Raw genomic sequence first — 20,079 nt, 5'->3', positions numbered from 1 at the left:
CTTGTCTATGGCTAGGATGGGTTGGAAACTATGTCATGTCTTCCGTCCATATGCCGTGGTGGTATGTGGCACGTGGTTGCACGTGAGGAAGATGTGTCTTGTGGGTAAAGATGTACACCTCTGATCAGAGTAAAACCTATTCGAATAGCCGCGCCCTCGGTTATGGGCAAGCCTAGCAATGTACCCAAGTTAGTGTTTTTAATTCTTAAAACTTGCTTAATAACTAAAATGTGGAATGGTTGGCCTGGGTTGGCTTGGGACGAGCTGGGACCCAGGGTCGGGTTGCCAGTTCGGTCTGAATCATCGTAGTCCTTGGGTTAAGGCAGGTTCGTGTAGGTTCACGGCCTTGTTTAATAATATTAAATAGTTCTAGGATCGTGTTTTAAATTTAGCTTTGAGCAACTAAGGGTCCTTCAAATGCTGTTTATTGCAAAACCTAACCCCTATATGTCACGACCGGAAATAACCCAACGGGCGTTCCTTACGTGCGTGTATTATTCCTTGTCCCAGGAGGCAAGGTACACCAAAAGTTGATACAATTTAGAGTTTAACAAGTGGAAGCGTAAATAGTTAATTTATTACATGGGCAGCGAAGGCCCAGCACACACAAAGACAAACGAGAAACAGCGGAAGACTAGGGCGACGACCACAGGCGCTTGACGGCAGGCACGAGCTAGACACCAAAGCCTTCATCTTCCAGGGGCTCCTCTTCTGGGTTTGGGAAAAATTGAGCAAGACTGAGTACAACCACCGTACTCAACAAGACACAGCCACAAGTGCAGAATAAATGCAAGGGAGTACAAAGGAGTTATACTATAAAGGGTTAGGGTTGCAGTAAACAGCATTTAAAGATATTTAGTTGCTCAAAACTATTTAGTAAACACGATTCTAGAACTATACAATATTATTTATCAAGGCCGTGAACCCACACGAACCTGCCTTAACCCAAGGCCTACGATGATTCAGACCGAACTGGCAACCCGACCCTGGGTCCCAGCTCGTCCCAAGCCAACCCAGGCCAACCATTCCACCTTTTAGTTGTTAAGCAGGTTTTAAGAATTAAAACACTAACTTGGGTACATTGCTCGGCTTGCCCATAACCGAGGGCGTGGCTATTCGAATAGATTTTACTCTGATCAGAGGTGTACATCTTTACCCACAAGACACATCTTCCTCACGTGTAACCACGTGCCACATACCACCTGTCGTAGGCTCTCCGGACCTTCCATTATAATTGAGAGATGAAATGTATAATTCAAGTCATTATACTAGTATAATGAAATATCCGACGCCTCGAGAGAGGAATATTGGAGACATTGCCGGGCCTTTAGCCTGCCAGTCAACTTCAGCCTGAGATGTGCCCGTCAAACCACTCGAAGGCGGTGACCAGATGTGTTACACATTCAGGAGACTTGACAAAAATGGCTAAAGATCTACAACATCTCAAATATTCTTAACTCATACTCATGTGAATCTAGTTCTCAGGATGTGCACTAGATTCACACTTTCATCTCAAGCATGATTATACATAGCAAACACAAATAAGATGAAAGCGATTATAAACTACATCTAATTTAGATACATTGGCCGACTGGCCAAAAAAAAATATATATATATAGAACAGCGGAAGCTTGTCTACCCAATCCACAAGCACACCGACTAGGGGTTTACCCCATTAAGTTCAAGTCCTAGAAGAAGCAGTCGATCACCCGCATCACTCAAAGGCTAAGTCTAAAACCTGCAAGCAAAAGGTTAATTCCACAGCAAGAGTCAGTACATTATTAGAAATAATGTACTGGCAAGCACCAAGACAAGCCTAAGACCCTACTTGCAAGGCATATAATCAAGGAAGGCATAATATGGTTCTTTTTAGCATAAAGCAAGTTTTATTTGCATAAAACATTTCTAAATCAGGTTTACTTTCAAATAAATTTCAGCAAGCTAGTATTTGACATATTGGGCATCAAGGTAGGCATTAATCATGTATAAATATGCACCTCATTGCCTTCCATGGCTGCAAGGAGATCATTCTCAAATCTCATCACAATTTGAAGTTAAATTTCAGCATTTAGAAGAATAAACACAAGTCTATACTCAATACATATCCACACGCCGCTCATGACCGCGAGCACGGCTAATCGATTAGTTTTAACTCTGCAGAGTTTGTACACTTTACCCACATGATGCGAAATAATAATCATGCAAGAGCATGGCACGCGATACATAAGTACCCGATTTATTACCCGCAACAAAGCTTTTCCAAAATTCATGATTTAGCCTTACACCAGCACGATACGTGTTCCTCCATCCTAGTCATACTGGAAATATGACCTAGAACCGTTAAGTGGCGGGCCCACGCCTTGAACTTAACGCCGTGGTGGCGGACACAACGGGAACCCACCCACGTGGCACAATGCCGTTGTATTGGACAGACTTAGTCACCTAAACTACCACGTCGGGGTAAATAGAAAGTTCCTCTGAGTTATCCGAACTCATACACACCGGCCTACCAGAATGTAAGGCTAAACCATAAATAATTTACTAAGCTTGGGCTATCCCATACTAGCACATGTGGTTGTACTGTATACGAAATGAACTGACATTGAGTGAAGTCCTTAGGTCGGTTTGGGCGCACTCTCCCCCTATCGGTACACAACTAATCATCATATGTGCACCACTTGAGGCCCAACCCTAAAATCCATGTTTTCCACCATTTTATTTATCAAATACTTCATTTATTCATATCTGTCCCAAACTTAATAAAATCATTTTTCATGTTAATATGAGCCCAAGTGATAAGTAAAACTATTCTAAGCATGGCTAAGCAATATAGTGAACTAGTGACAATGTAACTCATATTCCAAGTAGTACTAGGATATGATTCCTAAGGTTAGGAATGAGGGAGATGGATATATGTGGGGTTAAGGTGATAATGCAAATAATAGGAGTTTGTCTAACAAGTTTAACAAGATTTTAATGTATTAGTGTAGAATCGACATGCAAGATTTGCAAACATTTTCAATAACCTCCAAAACATAGGTTCAAAGTGATCAAAGAGAGGGAGGTGGGACTTGCCTTGAATCAGGAAAATGTCAGCACCTAAATCACTTCTTCACCGATTAAGCAATCATCTATACAAAGTACACGTAATGCAATTAAACACCGAAATATGCGAAAAATCCAAAATGTTCTAAAATGCATGATTTGTGCACAGAGAATAGGTACTGGTATAAAATGAATTTAGGTGAAAGAATTTCTATTTTATCTCATTTTATTTGGGAGTTATGAATTTTAGAAGTTTCGTCGGTATAGTGTAGGATTTACTTAGGTACTATTGTGAAATGCTGTTGTAAGGTGATTCTTATTAAGTTTATGTTTGCTGGGGTGAAGATACGTGTTTTCTAAGACTAACACATTTGGTTTCATAATTTTTAGAGTTAATATGAATTATTTATGTATTTTACAAGTTTTAACGTGTTCTAGGCATATAGTCCCTATGTGTACATGGCTTTGGAGATTTAGGTCCAGAACTTGCTCTAACTTGCTAGTGTTGTATAAAATGTGTATTTTAGTTAACTAATCTAATCTTAGTTTATAAAATTTAGTGTTCAAATTACTTTACTTCACATTTTATAAGCTAGGGGATGTTCTATGTTAGAAACTTAACATATCAATCTGGAGATTATTATATGAGTTAAGGATACTAAGTTTTGGTGGAAGGGGATGGATCTATGCCTTCACTGGTTCAACAAGTTTTATTTGGATTTATTTGGAGCTACCATGCATATATATACTTTTTCATATGTATTGTTTAACCACTACTATGTGTTTAGTTCCTATTCTACCAAATTAAGGTTCAGAGCCATGGTCTGTAAAGAGGGTGCTATAATTCACTCTACTAAGTTGAAGTATATTACTTGCTGGTTCTATAGAAAATTTGGTTCACTTCATTTTGACTATAGATGAATTTTCTACAAATGTTACAATTTAAGGTATGCTCCATGTTGCTTATTCCTTACTTAAATACTTAGGGGTTTTCGTTATACTGTAAGTATGTCTTTTTATTTTATAACATTGAAGTGCACAACCCTATGATTCTACTGAATTTGGGTTTACTCAAAAAGGATCTAAGATGAATTTTATATAAACTTCTAAAGTTCAGCTTATGTAAAACTAGTCATTTTAAAGGTAATAGTTTTAGAGGCATTCGATGTATAGTATGTATACTATTTCATTTTGCTTTATAGGAGAACATAAGTTGGTGGATCTGTAGAAACTGAGTTTGCTCCAAAATGAGTTGAAATGAATTTTGTATGCATTTTATAAGTTTGTGCATGCTTTATGTGTGACTTAACTTGGATAAATTTTAGAGGCTAAATTTGTACTGTGAGTGCAAGTTTTTATTCCATAACACTAAAGTTCACAATTTGGTGAGTTCACAGAAATTTGTATCATCTTAAAATGAGCTATATTTAATTTTATATGGATTTTACAAGTTTTAGGTACTTTTCTTTTATAATTTCAGATTTTTGTTTCCAAGGGGTCCACTGTCAGTGAAATATTAATATACAAAAAGATCCCTGAGGTTTCTAAGAATCAACCCGCAGACCTAGCCTCATATGTCAGTGAGTTGAAGAGTTGCACATTAATCCTTATAGTTGTTTAAATTCTCGAAACAAGGTCCCTGACTTCTTTTCTCACGCACAGAGGCAGAACAGCCATGGCTGAGCTCGATCTCGAGCTCACCGGCGACAAACGATGGCTCGTTTGGGGGTGCGACCAAAATACAAAATGAAGATCATGTTATTGCGATTCCATTCCTCTACTTTTCTCGGTTAGTGGACATCGGAGTAACGCCGGCGGCGAGTCCGAAAGGAGGATGTTTTCGGGTGGTGATGCATGTGCTTCTACAATCATGTATTGGTTAATTGGGTGCATGCATGTATGTTCTATAGGCTGAAGGGTGCTCACCGAGATGCTAGACATGGCTGGGGTAGCTAGGTTGATGACGGCGGCTCGTGTAACGGCTCGGCGGCGGCAAGAACCTCCGGGTGAACGGCGATGGCTCAATCAGCTCCAAGAACTATCATGCATGTGTGTCCATGAGGTTAGAGAGGCCCCAGGGATGCTACTGATGCATGGAATTGGGTTGGTACTCACCGGAGGGGGTGGATTCGGCAACGGCGACGGTGACCTGAGGTGGAGAAGACGGTGGACGATCTCCACACTCGTAGCACCATCCTTCGAGATTCTTGAGGGGAAATGGAGAGGAGGTCGAGGCGAAGACGCTGGCGCGACAGCTTGGCCCGGCTTGGTGCAGATAAGCGGGAACGGCGATGATGTCACTGCGGCGGTGCACAGAGCGCGCTCCAGAGCTCCGGTGTGCACTGCAGCGTTTCCGTCGATTGGCTGCACCAGAGAGGATGAAATCAAAAGGAGAAATATTCGGCATGGTGAGGAGAGTATGGAACGCAAGAGAAGAGGAAACGACCGCGGCTCATCAACGATTGCGGCCATCGTCTTCTTCGCGGCCGGCGATGGAGAACCAGTGGAGAAGAGCAGCGAGGATGCTCTCCCTCGGATGGATCGGCACTGGAATGGTGGGTGAAGAGTGGCGACGCGTCTGGGAGAGGCAGAAATGGAGCTCGTCGTTTTTAGGGTGTCGACACGTCGTAGCCACGCGTCGCGCGGCGTCCAGAGCCGGTCGGCGCTCGATCTCTCCCTCTCAGTGTTTCTCGGTCAGCTAGGGAAGTTGCACAGAGGAAGGGCAAGCCAGAGGGACTGACAAGGGGGCCCAGGTCGAAGTAAACTAGGTGGAAGAGAGATGTGTAGGGAGAAACATGGGTGAGCTTGGTTTTTGGACGAATTTCCGGAATTATTTTCTCCTCTAATTTTGTAGCTTCAATACTTAATGTGTTGATCAGATTAGCTAGTGTTGATTTTACTGGAGGTAGGTGTATGTACCTAGTTTCCATTTTCTTTGGTTGCACTCAAAAATTATGGATAGATTACTCACAGAAATTAGAGGAATATGGGTTCTTTGGAAACTAGTTCGAATTTTTAGGAGACCTAAACAGAGAAGATAAATTCTGGAAAAATTATTTTTATTCATGATAAATGACCTAGTATTTGAATAAATTATTTTACTTATACACTTTTATGCAGTTAAATGCACTTTTAGACAAAGTATGGTTTTAGCCGATTAAGAACTACAGTTAATCTAGTTTTTATTAGTTTGACTGATTTATTTGAGGTACCAAATTTAGTTATTAAATTATACCAAAATTACAGTGAGTTGTATGTGTTGAGTAGAGCCTACATGAATTTTCCCATGATTTTATCTTGCATGAATTATTTTAGATAATTCGCAGGACTTATGTCTTATATGTGTTTCTCTTTCCTAAATGCATGTAAATGTTTATAAAAGTTATATTTGGACTCTCATTAACCTGAGGTGATGTTGATATGTTAGAATTACAGTTTACCTTACACATGTCATAAGCTCCTTCCCTATTTATGCATAAGTTTACTTTAGTATTAAATTAAGAGAATGCTTATAGAGATGATTAAGATAGAATATACCCTATATGATATAATTTATTTGTTCACTTTCATGTTCATGACATGTCTTCAGATGGATGTCCAAATTAGTTTTGTGAGGCTTGACATTAGCCATGTTGATATTTTTTTTTAAGGTGTATGGTTTCTATGTATTATTTTCCATTAGTTAACACTAGGCCCTAATGGTTTAGTTGTTTATCTAGATCTTAGTTAATATTCATGAGACCTATTATGAAATGCAAATCGAAAATCCAAATGCATAAGAAGGACTCAAGTCAAAATATGATTTATGCAAGTATGCATGCTTTCACTTGGGTTGCATCCAAGTCCTAGGTTAAAGATGAAAAAGTTTTTAATTTGTTCTCAAATTTTATTCATGCAAGAGTTGGATCAACTCCACCTAGGTTTAAAATGGAAATTTTTGGTTTACAAAATTGAAGAACTTCCCTTTCAACTAGTTTTGATGGAAATTCCTTAATCCTAGAATTCAGGTATGTTACACCACCACGGTATACAGACGGAAGACGTGACATAGTTTCCAACCCATCCTAGCCATAGACAAGAGTACCGACCCAATCCCACCTACGGCCGGAACCCCCGGGACAGGCAGGCAGGACTGAGCCCCTAGCAGCAGGACACCGGCCCTGTGCCATGACATCTCGACTACCGGGCCGCAGCTCGTGTAGCCTTCATTTGTCCTAGAGATGTCCATCGACCCCCGACATCTTCCATCTCCATCCGTGTACTTTTGTTTATAACCGGACTGAGCCACAAACTAAGCCTTACCCACTAGACATGTGGAAGTACGGTAGTGCTTTGCAACAGAGGCCCGAAGACCGGTCCTTATATGGCCGAGGTGCTACTATCAAAACCATGCACCCCGAGCCCAGTCTAAAACCATTTTGGGGATTTTGAATAGAAGGAGCGGTGTGAAGCCAATTCCACAATAACCAAACCATTCCATAGTGTCCAGGTGATATGAACATCCCAAAGTCTAGAGTTGTAAAATCACCTAATGTTACCTAATTAAACAGCGAAGCATCTACCTAAAATCATACTAGTGGTACCATGAGTAGAGTGTCCACTAGTTGGGGTTTTGTTTATTCTAGGGTGAACAAGGAAATAATAACAATAACAATATTAAGGTCATAACAAAGGTAAATAGGCATGGCTAAATAAAACAGTGATAACGCGGGAATTTAAATAAAGCGATAATGCAATAATTTAAATCAACATAATTTTATAAACTGGGATTCAATATGTTCAAAGATGATGTGACTTGCCATGCTCGCTTTCCCAAACGTCGGCTTCAACTTCCACGAAGAGCGGATCTTCCGAAGCTGCAGCGTCTACACGACCAATGGAAAAGAAAAGGCTTTTACTCTAATAAACTCCATATAACAAGCAGAAACAAAGCACAAAAATCATTTTCTAAAAGGAATAATAGAATTAATTAAAATTTGGAAAGAAATTGGCAAACACTAAAATACGTACAAGAAAAATTCGAATGTGGCCCGGAGAATTTTTGTTAAATTCTCCTTGGTCAAAAAGGAGCCCTCAAATTTTACTTGAATTTTCAGAGCACCGGAAATAATTATTAAGCAACAAAAACAATTATCAAAGTTTATTAAAAAGAAAAACCTAAAAATAAATCCTCTTCCTCCTTTGGGCCAAGCCCAGCCCAAAGTCTCCCTCTCCTCCCTCTCTTTCTCTCCCTCTCCTTCTCTCCCTCCTCCTCTTGGGCCTCCTCCCCTCCCGGCCCACTCCCTCCTCCCTCTCTCTCCCGGGCTCCCTCGCCCTCCTCTCCTCCTGGGCCGCCTCTCGGCCCAAGCCGTTCCGCCCCCTCCCACCTGGGCCGCCTCCGGGCCCAACCCGAGCGGCGCCCCCCCTGCCTGAGCCAGCCGCGTGCGCACGCGCGCCGCACGCGCGCTGACGCCGCGCGCCCGCGTGGGGCCCACGCGCCAGGCCGGCCGTCGTCTTCTTCCTCCTCCCGCTCAGCCTCCTCTCCCTCTCCGGGAAAACCTAGAGCCGTTCCTCCTCCAAATCCGCGCAAATCAAACCATGGATTCCAAAATTAATTGGGGGGTTTTAAATCCCATTGATTCCTCTTCAATTCCCCCCAATTTCCCCCTTGGATCGTGCCCCCAATCGCCGGGAACGCCCGCGTTTTCTCCGGCCGCTTTCCATGGCCGCCGGCCGCCATTCCCGTCGCCGTTCCGCCCTCTCCCGTGCTCGGCTCGCTTCCCTCCGCTATAAAATGCTACCCCCTCGCTCCGTTCTATCGTTTTAGCCCCCTCCCGCGATCTCCCGTGGTCCCTAGCCCTCTCCCCGCCGTCCTCCTCTCTCTCCCGTGCCGCCGGCCGCCTCCAGCCGCCTCTCCCTCCTCGCCGGAGCGCCGTCCGGTCGCGCCGTCGCCTCCTCCAGCATCGCAGTGGCCTCCCCTTCCCCGGCTTGCCCTCCGTTTCCCGCGGAGACCACCGGAGCTGCGTTCCCGCCGTCGCCCTTCCCTTTCCTCCGCGCCGGCCGCCTCCAGCCGCCTCTGTCTCCCTGCCTGAGCGCCGGTCGACGTCGCCACCACCTCCCTCGGCTCCGCGACGCCGCTCTCATCCCCGGCATCACCTCCTCCTCGCCCGAATTTCGCCGGAACACTGTCGCCCGCGCCGGCCTCACCTTCCTCCTCGTCGACGTCTCCTCCGGCAACCCCTTTCGCCATGCCCGTGCGTCAGCCGGCGCTGCCGTCCCCTCCCTCGGCACGGTGACGTAGCCCTCCACCTCGTCCACCCCTCGGTTTCGCCCGGAAGCCGCCGCACATCGCCGCGAACCTCTCCATCCGCCTCGCCGGAGTTGTTCGGCCGCCCGTCCCTCCTCACCCGTGCACCGGTCGGCCGCACCTCCACCACCTTCGGCATCGCAGCCGCGACGCCACCCTCGGCCTCGCCTCCCCTTCGACCGAACCCCGCCGGTGTTCGTCGTCATCGTCATCGTTCCTCCTCGCCGGCTCGTCATCTCGCGGCGCCGCCTCCGTCGTCGGCATTGCAGCGGCGTGGAACACGCCGTCCTCGTCTCCGTGCAGCCGCTGCCGGCTGCCCTCGTCGCCTCCTCGCCGGCTCCGGTCGTCGTCGTCGTCGTCCTCTCGTCGTTCCTGGTTTCGCTCGTTGTGGCGTTCGTCCCTCTGTCAAGCCGTTCTTGTCCGTCGTCCGCGTCCGTCAAGTGTGCCGCTGCAGCCCCATCGTCGTCTTCGTCCTCGCCTCCGCGTCGTCAAGCCTCGTGCCGGCCGCGTCTCACCTTCGTCCAAGGATCGCCGCTGAAGTCGTTCCCTTGCCGTCTGTCTCCGCCGCGCCCGTTCGTCGTTGTCGTTCCCACGCCTCGTCGCGTGGTGGTAAGGTCTCCCCTCTTGCTGCCCCGTCCTCGTCCTTTCGTTGTCGCCCGTGCTCGTTGTGCGGTTGTCGACCCCGGTACCCGTGTACCGGTGTCGGTAGTCATTCGCTTGTGCGTGTGGTGACCGTGTTAGTGTGCCCGCTCGGTAGCCGCGTGGTTTCCACGTGTGCAGCCCGTGTGGTGTCTAGTGGACTCCGTTTGTCGGCCACTCGCCTCGGTTGACACACGGGATCCGCTTCCATCGACCCGTGGACCGTCTCTGTGTACTCGGTCTACCGCGGTCCTTTTTGTTGACATGTGGGGTCCGCATGTCAACGGCGCAGCCTTCCTGTCTTTTCCAGGCTAGCGCTTACACATGTTTTATAGTTGCAAAGCTTAATTATAATAATCCGCAAATCTCCATATGACAGCATTAAACTTCGGATGACCATGTCTTGGTCATACGAGCTCCGAATCGACCCGTTCAAGTCTCTTAATGTTTGTTATAACCTAAAGAGCCCTGTGCTTTCTTTTTATGTATTGTTATTGCTTCTTTATAGGCTTGTAGCTTTGCTTGTGTGCTTCGCGTAGTCTTCGTCGTTCTGGAGGTTCCCGAAGCGTGGTTCGTGGTCGTCGCCGAAGGTTCGGAAGTCCGTTCTCTCTGAGCAAGGCAAGTCACATCATCCTTGAACATATTGAATCCCAGTTTATAAAATTATTCTGATTTAAATTATTGCGTTATCGTTCTATTTAAATTCCCGCGTTATCACTGTTTTATTTAGCCATGCCTATTTACCTTTGTTATGACCTTATTATTATTGCTATTGTTATTATTACCTTGTTCACCCTAGGTTAAACAAAACCCCAACTAGTGGGTACTCTATTAATGGTTCCACTAGTATGAATTTAGGTAGATGCTTCGCTGATTAATTAGGCAATATTAGGTGGTTTTATAACTTTAGACTTTGGGAATTCTCATATCATCTGGACAGTATGGAATGGTTGGCTTATGTTGGAATTGGACCCACACCTCCCCCTCTATTCAAAACCCCCAAAATGGTTTTAGGCTGGGCTCGAGGTGCGTGGTTTGGTTTGGTTAGTCGTACCTCGGGTACTATAAGGTTTAAGCTCGGGCCTCTGTTGCAAAGCACTACCGTACTTCCACATGTCTAGTGGGTAAGGCTTAGTTTGTGGCTCAGTCTGGTTATAAACAAAAGTACACGGATTAGAGATGGACGAAGTCGGGGGTCGATGGACATCTCTAGGGCAAATGAAGGCTACACGAGCTGCGGCCCGGTAGTCGAGATGTCATGGCACAGGGCCGGTGTCCTGCTGCTGGGGGCTCAGTCCTGCCTACCTGTCCCGGGGGTTCCGGCCGTAGGTGGGGTTGGGTCGGTACTCTTGTTTATGGCTAGGATGGGTTGGGAACTATGTCACGTCTTCCGTCCGTATACCGTGGTGGTATGTGGCACGTGGTTACACGTGAGGAAGATGTGTCTTGTGGGTAAAGATGTACACCTCTGATCAGAGTATAATCTATTCGAATAGCCGCGCCCTCGGTTATGGGCAAGCCGAGCAATGTACCCAAGTTAGTGTTTTAATTCTTAAAACCTGCTTAACAACTAGAATGTGGAATGGTTGGCCTGGGTTGGCTTGGGACGAGCTGGGACCCAGGGTCGGGTTGCCAGTTCGGTCTGAATCATTGTAGGCCTTGGGTTAAGGCAGGTTCATGAGGGTTCACGGCCTTGATTAATAATACTGTGTAGCTCTAGGATCGTCTTTATAAAATGGCTTTGGGCAACTAAGTGACTTTTAAATGCTGTTTACTGCAAAACTTAACCCCTATATTATTATCCCCTTGTACTCCCTTGCATTAATTACGCATCTCCGGTGTGGCTTGCTGAGTACTGTGGTTGTACTCATTCTTGCTCTATCTTTCTCCCCCTTCAGTAAGAGAAGCTTTGGAGAAGAAGTCTTAGGTGGAGTCTTGGCTTATACCCCAGTTGAGCGCCTGTGAAGATGGAGCCGTAGGCCCGCTAGTCCGCTGCTGTTTATTTTTGATTGTCAGGCCTTAAGTGCCTTTGTAATAATGTAGATATTATCGATATAATAAAGATGTGTCTTTTATATCATGGTTGTATGGTGTACCCCGGCTTTTCCTGGGACGGGGATTAATACACTAGCGTTCGGGAAAATGAAATTTTCCCAGTCGCGACAAGCTGGTATCAGAGCCATCTCGACTGTAGGATAAGCCAAGTGGATAAAACCTAAGGACATATTTTATAAATGAAACTATTTGCGAAAGTTCCTTTTTCCTCCTTTCCCCTATGCTATTTGCAAAATGTTTACTCTTTCTTTCTTCTTCAAATTTCAACTAGTACGAGATGGTTAGTTTTGCGAAGAAGAAGATGTCGCCAATTGTTTGCCGAAGCTCCGGAAGACCGCAGGGTCCGCTAGCGAAGTGGAGGAAGCAGTGAAGCCAGCTGTGAAGCCGGAGTGAAGATCTTGGAGAACCCGTCGCAGAACCTAAGCCACCCTCTAGGGTAGAGTCGTTAGTCGTGTGCTCCTTTGCTTGTGTGTGTAGCGCGTGGTTTGCATCGGTGGGTTGTGATGTAACCATGCTAGGTTGTTTGCTTAATCAACTTGCAGAATAAGTAAAACAAACAGCACATCAACGAGAAGAGTTAGTTCCTTTAAGGTCCTGTCTTTAGTTCTGGTCTATTCTTTCCTGGCTTGTTTCCACTCTCACCTCAATCCCTGTAACAGATGTTTAACAGAGAAAAAGGAAAGAATGTCAGCGGGTATGCCTCAAGTAACTCAAGTTTTCAACTCAATCCACCACTGGCCTCAAGAGAGTTAACAAGGGCACACCCTTGGTCCATTCCGAGTATGCTGCTTAGTTCACAGCTACCATTGGTTCGAAGTCAAGACCAGAATCAGTGTGTGTTTGATCGAGCATTTGCCACCCAGGTCAATGAGCCTCCAATGCCAAAAGAGCATGTCCCCTTTTGTCATGATTGTAGAGAGCAAGGACACTATGCCCTGAATTGTCCATGGGTATATGCCAAAGAAGCCCCTTCCTTTGGTTTAACAGGGCAGACATCGCTAAACCAGCCTCCTCGCACCAAGTCAAGCTTGCAGCCTAGTGTGCAAAGTAGAGAGCCCAATGGAGAGAATCCATTGAATCCCGGGAAATGCTTTCCTCCTAGCCTTTCGTACCACGTGGGGTCACGTACTAAGCAAGCCAAAGGCAAGAAGAGTAAGAATCAGAAGAGAAAAGCGTCGATGCGAACTGAAGAAGAAGTACGTAAGATGGCTATTAGCAGCACCGAATGGCCTCCCGCAGGGATAACTATTCCTAGACGTCAAAGAGGAAATACCTTCCGAGGTGCACGACAGTTGACCCAGCACCTCCTAAGCCATGGTGGCAGAGTATCTGATAGTGAAGGGTCAGATCAAGTCTCCTCGGATGATGAAGATGAGTCTCCCCGACATCTCGGTGAGGAAGAGATGGAATCAAAGGCATGCACCCGTTGTGGAGAAATTGGACACATTGCTAGCAGGTGTCTCACACTCTGCCCTCGTTGTGAAGAAGACCATCCACCAGGGGAGTGTCCCACCCGCAAGGTCACATGTTTTCTGTGCGAAGGTACAAACCATGTGCCCAAGGATTGCCAACTCAGTGTGTTGTTGACCAAGACCGCAGAAATCCAACGAACAACCCTACGATTGTCTCGTCAGCTAGTCAGCTCCAACAGCAACATCGACGATATCATCCACAGCACCAATGCTCCTCCTGCTGCGCCTGACTCTGCAATAAATCATAGCAATAATACCTTCAGCACCAACCATTCTCTGCACCGACAGCCTCAGCAAAGAATTGTTGTCGATGGAAGAAGTTGTGTCTCTCCCCGACCTACTCCAGGCCGAGCAAAGGGCAATCAATCTCAGGAGGGCGATACCAAGCAGAAGACCGTTCTCTGCTTCAAATAGCAATCAGAAGGAAGCTTCTCCTGTGAATGATAGCAATATGCAGTCCTAACACATCATCACAGAACCAATCAAGGATGCAGTCACTAGAACAATGCCAGCTATATCTCTCCAGAATCAAAATGAGCAGCCACGTTTGTGGTTTTCAGTTCGCTACTTATCATTGTGTAATCGGGAGTTTGCAGCAATCATGTAATAAATAAATACATTCATGATTATAAACAATGAGTTTGTTATGTTTATGGATGATTCATGTTGAGGATGCAATGTACCGATGTTAAGCACCTTCCCTTCTTGTTTAAGGCAAGGCCTTGTATTCATGTAATAAGGGAGACATGTGTAATAAAAACAAGTTCTATGAGGATTATTTCGGAAGATGCTGATATGGGATTATGTGTATAATTGTTTACTGTCAAAGGAGACCTAGGGCCTCATTTCAGAGGAACTATGTTCTAACCTCGAGTTAATAACCAACCTGATGATGGAAAAGAAAATCAAGCGATTAACCAAAGAGACATTTGTTTGGACTAAGAGTTTCAGATGTGTCTTTTTTGGATCAAAGGCAACAACCGCCAGTCTAGCTTTTGACGAACCACTTGAAGGTTTCTCTGAAAGGCAGCAGGCTCAAGTACCACATCGTCACCAGAAGCATCCACAACTCTCGGAGTGAAAAGTACTTAGTTGACAAAGGTCGAAAGGTGATCAAGGTCAAAGGTGTAAAGGAATACGTTGAATGCTAACTGAGGACAACATGAAGAGAATAGTGGGAAGTAAACTGAATGTAAAGAAAGTGAATCCGAGTTGCTTGTTCATGGGAGCTATTCCCAGTTATGAACCAAGTGATATGTTCGAAGATAGTTTACAGAGGTCAGATTAAAATCACATGTAACAGCGAAGCTTCAGATTTGGCAGGGTAACGATCAAACCATAACAAGTCCAGCAGTAAAGTCATCTGGAAAGGCGTCAAAGCATGTCAAGTGGGATAAGTTGACTCTGTTGAGAAACATAATTGAAAGGCGAAAATTATCGACCCTCGCATCGAATAGCAGAAGTAGCTAGCACCCGGAGACCAGGAAAGCTAATATGAGGCAGTTTGTGGCAACTTAGAAGTAAATGACAAGCATGATATTCTCATAATGACAAGCATGGTATCCTAGTAATGACGAGCTGATCTCGACGCATAACGTGAAATGGGTAACTTCTATGAGGTTGACGCCAAAAATATGAACTATACGAAGTTCTGGAACTGAAGCCCCATCTTCAAGTGCCGCAACCCAGACGAAGTCAGCTAAAGGTTCAACCAGGGACAAGTCAGGTGAAGAGAAGATTCCATCTGCAACAGGAGATCGAGACAAGCAGTACAGAGTGGAGAAGTTTTGCTAGGCAAGTTTGTTATAGAAGACGCGACGGAAGAAGTCAGATAAGAAGAGAAGACCGCCCAACCTATCTTCTTGCTAGCCTCCTCGAATCTCGGGGACGAGATTCTTGTAAGGGGGGTGGATTTGTCACGTCCTGATAAATTCATCCCGAAATAAAAATCATTTTCTAAAAGGAATAATAGAATTAATTAAAATTCGGAAAGAAATTGGCAAACACTAAAATACGTACAAGAAAAATTCGAATGTGGCCCGGAGAATTTTTGTTAAATTCTCCTTGGTCAAAAAGGAGCCCTCAAATTTTACTTGAATTTTCAGAGCACCGGAAATAATTATTAAGCAACAAAAACAATTATCAAAGTTTATTAAAAAGAAAAACCTAAAAATAAATCCTCTTCCTCCTTTGGGCCAAGCCCAGCCCAAAGTCTCCCTCTCCTCCCTCTCTTTCTCTCCCTCTCCTTCTCTCCCTCCTCCTCTTGGGCCTCCTCCCCTCCCGGCCCACTCCCTCCTCCCTCTCTCTCCCGGGCTCCCTCGCCCTCCTCTCCTCCTGGGCCGCCTCTCGGCCCAAGCCGTTCCGCCCCCTCCCACCTGGGCCGCCTCCGGGCCCAACCCGAGCGGCGCCCCCCCTGCCTGAGCCAGCCGCGTGCGCACGCGCGCCGCACGCGCGCTGACGCCGCGCGCCCGCGTGGGGCCCACGCGCCAGGCCGGCCGTCGTCTTCTTCCTCCTCCCGCTCAGCCTCCTCTCCCTCTCTGGGAAAACCTAGAGCCGTTCCTCCTCCAAATCCACGCAAATCAAACCATGGATTCCAAAATTAATTGGGGGGTTTTAAATCCCATTGATTCCTCTTCAATTCCCCCCAATTTCCCCCTTGGATCGTGCCCCCAATCGCCGGGAACGCCCGCGTTTTCTCCGGCCGCTTTCCATGGCCGCCGGCCGCCATTCCCGTCGCCGTTCCGCCCTCTCCCGTGCTCGGCTCGCTTCCCTCCGCTATAAAATGCTACCCCCTCGCTCCGTTCTATCGTTTTAGCCCCCTCCCGCGATCTCCCGTGGTCCCTAGCCCTCTCCCCGCCGTCCTCCTCTCTCTCCCGTGCCGCCGGCCGCCTCCAGCCGCCTCTCCCTCCTCGCCGGAGCGCCGTCCGGTCGCGCCGTCGCCTCCTCCAGCATCGCAGTGGCCTCCCCTTCCCCGGCTTGCCCTCCGTTTCCCGCGGAGACCACCGGAGCTGCGTTCCCGCCGTCGCCCTTCCCTTTCCTCCGCGCCGGCCGCCTCCAGCCGCCTCTGTCTCCCTGCCTGAGCGCCGGTCGACGTCGCCACCACCTCCCTCGGCTCCACGACGCCGCTCTCATCAACGGCATCACCTCCTCCTCGCCCGAATTTCGCCGGAACACCGTCGCCCGCGCCGGCCTCACCTTCCTCCTCGTCGACGTCTCCTCCGGCAACCCCTTTCGCCATGCCCGTGCGTCAGCCGGCGCTGCCGTCCCCTCCCTCGGCACGGTGACGTAGCCCTCCACCTCGTCCACCCCTCGGTTTCGCCCGGAAGCCGCCGCACATCGCCGCGAACCTCTCCGTCCGCCTCGCCGGAGTTGTTCGGCCGCCCGTCCCTCCTCACCCGTGCACCGGTCGGCCGCACCTCCACCACCTTCGGCATCGCAGCCGCGACGCCGCCCTCGGCCTCGCCTCCCCTTCGACCGAACCCCGCCGTTGTTCGTCGTCGTCGTCATCGTTCCTCCTCGCCGGCTCGTCATCTCGCGGCGCCGCCTCCGTCGTCGGCATTGCAGCGGCGTGGAACACGCCGTCCTCGTCTCCGTGCAGCCGCTGCCGGCTGCCCTCGTCGCCTCCTCGCCGGCTCCGGTCGTCGTCGTCATCGTCCTCTCGTCGTTCCCGGTTTCGCTCGTTGTGGCGTTCGTCCCTCCGTCAAGCCGTTCTTGTCCGTCGTCCGCGTCCGTCAAGTGTGCCGCTGCAGCCCCATCGTCGTCTTCGTCCTCGCCTCCGCGTCATCAAGCCTCGTGCCAGCCGCGTCTCACCTTCGTCCAAGGATCGCCGCCGAAGTCGTTCCCTCGCCGTCTGTCTCCGCCGCGCCCGTTCGTCGTTGTCGTTCCCACGCCTCGTCCTCGTCGCGTGGTGGTAAGGTCTCCCCTCTTGCTGCCCCGTCCTCGTCCTTTCGTTGTCGCCCGTGCTCGTTGTGCGGTTGTCGACCCCGGTACCCGTGTACCGGTGTCGGTAGTCGTTCGCTTGTGCGTGTGGTGACCGTGTTAGTGTGCCCGCTCGGTAGCCGCGTGGTTTCCACGTGTGCAGCCCGTGTGGTGTCTAGTGGACTCCGTTTGTCGGCCACTCGCCTCGGTTGACACACGGGATCCGCTTCCATCGACCCGTGGACCGTCTCTGTGTACTCGGTCTACCGCGGTCCTTTTTGTTGACATGTGGGGTCCGCATGTCAACGGCGCAGCCTTCCTGTCTTTTCCAGGCTAGCGCTTACACATGTTTTATAGTTGCAAAGCTTAATTATAATAATCCGCAAATCTCCATATGACAGCATTAAACTTCGGATGACCATGTCTTGGTCATACGAGCTCCGAATCGACCCGTTCAAGTCTCTTAATGTTTGTTATAACCTAAAGAACCCTGTGCTTTCTTTTTATGTATTGTTATTGCTTCTTTATAGGCTTGTAGCTTTGCTTGTGTGCTTCGCGTAGTCTTCGTCGTTCTGGAGGTTCCCGAAGCGTGGTTCGTGGTCGTCGCCGAAGGTTCGGAAGTCCGTTCTCTCTGAGCAAGGCAAGTCACATCATCCTTGAACATATTGAATCCCAGTTTATAAAATTATTCTGATTTAAATTATTGCGTTATCGCTCTATTTAAATTCCCGCGTTATCACTGTTTTATTTAGCCATGCCTATTTACCTTTGTTATGACCTTATTATTATTGCTATTGTTATTATTACCTTGTTCACCCTAGGTTAAACAAAACCCCAACTAGTGGGTACTCTATTCATGGTTCCACTAGTATGAATTTAGGTAGATGCTTCGCTGATTAATTAGGCAATATTAGGTGGTTTTATAACTTTAGACTTTGGGAATTCTCATATCATCTGGACAGTATGGAATTGTTGGCTTATGTTGGAATTGGACCCACACCTCCCCCTCTATTCAAAACCCCCAAAATGGTTTTAGGCTGGGCTCGAGGTGCGTGGTTGGGTTTGGTTAGTCGTACCTCGGGTACTATAAGGTTTAAGCTCGGGCCTCTGTTGCAAAGCACTACCGTACTTCCACATGTCTAGTGGGTAAGGCTTAGTTTGTGGCTCAGTCTGGTTATAAACAAAAGTACACGGATTAGAGATGGACGAAGTCGGGGGTCGATGGACATCTCTAGGGCAAATGAAGGCTACACGAGCTGCGGCCCGGTAGTCGAGATGTCATGGCACAGGGCCGGTGTCCTGCTGCTGGGGGCTCAGTCCTGCCTACCTGTCCCGGGGGTTCCGGCCGTAGGTGGGGTTGGGTCGGTACTCTTGTTTATGGCTAAGATGGGTTGGGAACTATGTCACGTCTTCCGTCCGTATACCGTGGTGGTATGTGGCACGTGGTTACACGTGAGGAAGATGTGTCTTGTGGGTAAAGATGTACACCTCTGATCAGAGTATAATCTATTCGAATAGCCGCGCCCTCGGTTATGGGCAAGCCGAGCAATGTACCCAAGTTAGTGTTTTAATTCTTAAAACCTGCTTAACAACTAAAATGTGGAATGGTTGGCCTGGGTTGGCTTGGGACGAGCTGGGACCCAGGGTCGGGTTGCCAGTTCGGTCTGAATCATCGTAGACCTTGGGTTAAGGCAGGTTCGTGAGGGTTCACGGCCTTGATTAATAATACTGTGTAGCTCTAGGATCGTCTTTATAAAATGGCTTTGGGCAACTAAGTGACTTTTAAATGCTGTTTACTGCAAAACTTAACCCCTATATTATTATCCCCTTGTACTCCCTTGCATTAATTACGCATCTCCGGTGTGGCTTGCTGAGTACTGTGGTTGTACTCATTCTTGCTCTATCTTTCTCCCCCTTCAGTAAGAGAAGCTTTGGAGAAGAAGTCTTAGGTGGAGTCTTGGCTTATACCCCAGTTGAGCGCCTGTGAAGATGGAGCCGTAGGCCCGCTAGTCCGCTGCTGTTTATTTTTGATTGTCAGGCCTTAAGTGCCTTTGTAATAATGTAGATATTATCGATATAATAAAGATGTGTCTTTTATATCATGGTTGTATGGTGTACCCCGGCTTTTCCTGGGACGGGGATTAATACACTAGCGTTCGGGAAAATGAAATTTTCCCAGTCGCGACAAGCTGGTATCAGAGCCATCTCGACTGTAGGATAAGCCAAGTGGATAAAACCTAAGGACATATTTTATAAATGAAACTATTTGCGAAAGTTCCTTTTTCCTCCTTTCCCCTATGCTATTTGCAAAATGTTTACTCTTTCTTTCTTCTTCAAATTTCAACTAGTACGAGATGGTTAGTTTTGCGAAGAAGAAGATGTCGCCAATTGTTTGCCGAAGCTCCGGAAGACCGCAGGGTCCGCTAGCGAAGTGGAGGAAGCAGTGAAGCCAGCTGTGAAGCCGGAGTGAAGATCTTGGAGAACCCGTCGCAGAACCTAAGCCACCCTCTAGGGTAGAGTCGTTAGTCGTGTGCTCCTTTGCTTGTGTGTGTAGCGCGTGGTTTGCATCGGTGGGTTGTGATGTAACCATGCTAGGTTGTTTGCTTAATCAACTTGCAGAATAAGTAAAACAAACAGCACATCAACGAGAAGAGTTAGTTCCTT

General features: G+C 47.4%; 1 long non-coding RNA gene across 1 annotated transcript; it reads right to left on the bottom strand.

The window, feature by feature from the left end:
- Nucleotides 1-1,489: 1,489 nt before the first annotated feature.
- Nucleotides 1,490-5,625, bottom strand: LOC9271395 (uncharacterized). Its single transcript, XR_001539757.3, has 4 exons — nucleotides 5,161-5,625; nucleotides 4,972-5,083; nucleotides 3,076-3,131; nucleotides 1,490-1,738 (listed from the first exon to the last, which is right to left on the bottom strand). It is a non-coding gene; the product is annotated as an uncharacterized lncRNA (long non-coding RNA).
- Between the last annotated feature and the right edge of the window lie 14,454 nt (nucleotides 5,626-20,079).

This window comes from Oryza sativa, chromosome 9 (genome assembly GCF_034140825.1).
Source record: "Oryza sativa Japonica Group chromosome 9, ASM3414082v1".
NCBI classification, from domain to species: Eukaryota; Viridiplantae; Streptophyta; class Magnoliopsida; order Poales; family Poaceae; genus Oryza; species Oryza sativa.
This window is presented reverse-complemented; position numbering and strand designations above follow the sequence as displayed.